Source organism: Odocoileus virginianus, chromosome 21 (genome assembly GCF_023699985.2).
Source record: "Odocoileus virginianus isolate 20LAN1187 ecotype Illinois chromosome 21, Ovbor_1.2, whole genome shotgun sequence".
NCBI lineage: Eukaryota > Metazoa > Chordata > Mammalia > Artiodactyla > Cervidae > Odocoileus > Odocoileus virginianus.
Window position 1 is genome coordinate 14,345,954 of NC_069694.1, and position 2,544 is coordinate 14,348,497.

The following is a 2,544-nucleotide window of genomic DNA, read 5'->3' on the forward strand; positions in this document are numbered from 1 at the left end:
AATTTTTTTTTCAATTTTTTAAAATGTTTTCAATTTGTAGATAGAGCTCTAGTAGATTTTTAATTTTCTTAGACTTAGTTTTTTATACACTAAACCAAATGTGTGTTCTAAAGAACATTATCATTATTTATTGCTTTTAAAAATATTCATTTATCCTTTTCTAATCTGAATTTACCCTCCTTTTGATATTACACGTCAATAAGATGAATATGGTTCAAACCATGAATGCACATGACCCATTATTTAGCAGTGAAGTGTAAAAACATCAACCTTCAGTGCGGGGGCGGTGGCTGCCGCGGATCCGCGGAGCCTAGCATCCCACTTCCGCCCCCTTGCGGCGGGTCGACTGATGGCCTCGCCGCCGTGCAGTGCTGATGCTGCTAAATCACGTCCGTCGTGCCCGACTCTGTGCGACCCCGTAGACGGCCCCCCCACCAGGCTCCCGTCCCTGGTATTCTCCAGGCAAGAACGCTGGACTGGGTTGCCATTTCCTTCTCCAACGCATGCAAGTGAAAAGTGACAGTGAAGTCGCTCAGTCGTGTCCGATTCTTCGCGACCCCATGGACTGTAGCCCACCAGGCTTCTCCGTCCATGGGATTTCCCAGGCAAGAGTACTGGAGCAGGGTGCCATTGCCTTCTCCGCAGTGCAGTGCAGGGCAGTATTTTTCAGAGTAAACAAATTCCAAGAGTTCAGTTGAAAACAAATTCAGTCTCTCAAACATAAGCTGGCTCCTGTGTAGAAAAGATTTGGGGGCAACAAATTACAGGATTGAGCTTCATTCATACGTGATGAAATGTGCCAAGGAAAACCTGGAGAGCTTGATCAAAAATAGTGATAGCTTTGATAATTAGCTAATCCTGTATTGTCCCTCTGAAAGGAAAGTTGCAAGGCATAGCTAGGTCAGCCTGATCTCCTAGCAGTTTATCAGAATAATTATATGAGCCAGTTAGCACAGTTTCTCCTGTGAACTAAATCATTCCTCTGTCTCAAGTTGAAGATATTCCTACATGTACCTATGAAGAGAAGCACTGCTAGGACTTGAGTTCTGTATGCCTGCATTTGAGGTTGGTACTTGCCCCTAAAAAGCATCTAGTGGTCATCAGTTTTTTTAAGATTATTGTGGAGCTGGAGTCCAGAAATACTAAGAGAACTATATAAAAGTATCACTAAAACCAGGAGGCATTGCAGTAGTCATGCCTGTAGTTGATCAGTTAACACATGTTATGAGAACTGTATAATACATTTGGAAAAATAAAAATAACTTGCTTCATCTGTTCCACTTACCTGAGCAATCAAATAAGAATATATTGGCCAATCTGAGTTTGTGGGGCACTCTTCCCAGCCCAGCCATCAGTGCTACCAAGAATCTATAGCACTTGCTCATATTTACATTAATGAACACATATATTTCATACATAATGAGATATAGGCCAAGGGGGTTCCTTAAAGGGGTCCAACCAAAAGAAAGAAAGTTAAACAGGGAATTAACACTTATGTATTTGTGTGTAATCAGCTTATTCCTCAGCCTCTAGACAGTGAAGAGGATGAGAAAAATAGAAGAGAAAGAAAAGGAAGAGAAAGACCACAATGGAGTTAAAAAAAGTCATCTCAGAATTTACTGAGAGAAAAAATTATGAAACTCCACTTCCCTGAATCTTTAAAAGTTTACTTGACATATTCTAGAGAAAAATAGCTTAGAGCAGAAAGAAAAGAATGCCTACTGATAATTCCTCTAGTCTTTAGAATGTGGCATTTGTGAGGAGTTTAAAGAGAGAAAATTCTTTCTTTCATCAGAGTGAATTTATGGTGAAGAAAAAGTATCTTGTTTCTGTCTTAGTATTTTAAATTATGCACTCAGAGATTAAAAATAATCCCTTTTATAAAATATATTTTCTTTTAAGTCTTGGGGAAAATGGCTGTTTTAACTCAGAATGACTTTGAGTTGACTTTAAGAATGACTTTAAGAATGCAACGAGAGTCCAGACTTTGTATAATATAAATCCTCTTCTCATTCCTTACATGTTTGTAGTAGTGAGAGTTAGACTTAATTTTATATAAGTTTGCATAACTGTTAATCACATATAATCTGATTCGAATTGCAGTTGTTAGCATTTCCTCCATAAAAAGTTTCTTATCTAACAGTTCAGTTCAGTCCCTCATTCGTGTCTGACTCTTTGCAACCCCGTGGACTGCAGCACACCAGGCTTCCCTGTCCATCACCAGCTCCTGGAGCTTGCTCAAACTCATGTCCATCGAGTTGGTGATGCCATCCAACCATCTCATCCTCTGTCATCCTCTTCTCCTCCTGCCTTCAATCTTTCCCAGCATCAGGGATTTTTCAAATGACTCAGTACTTCGCATCAGGTGGCCAAAGTATTGGAGTTTCAGCTTCAACATCAGTCCTTCCAATGAATATTCAGGACTGATTTCCTTTAGGATGGACTGGTTGGATCTCTTTGCAGTCCAAGGGACTCTCAAGAGTCTTTTCCAACACCACAGTTCAAAAGCGTCAGTTCTTCAGTGGTCAGGTTTCTTTATAGTCC

General features: G+C 40.1%; 1 pseudogene; it reads left to right on the plus strand.

Moving 5' to 3' along the window:
* Positions 1-231: 231 nt before the first annotated feature.
* Positions 232-1,694, plus strand: LOC110143580 (protein-L-isoaspartate O-methyltransferase domain-containing protein 1-like; annotated as a pseudogene).
* Positions 1,695-2,544: the final 850 nt, after the last annotated feature.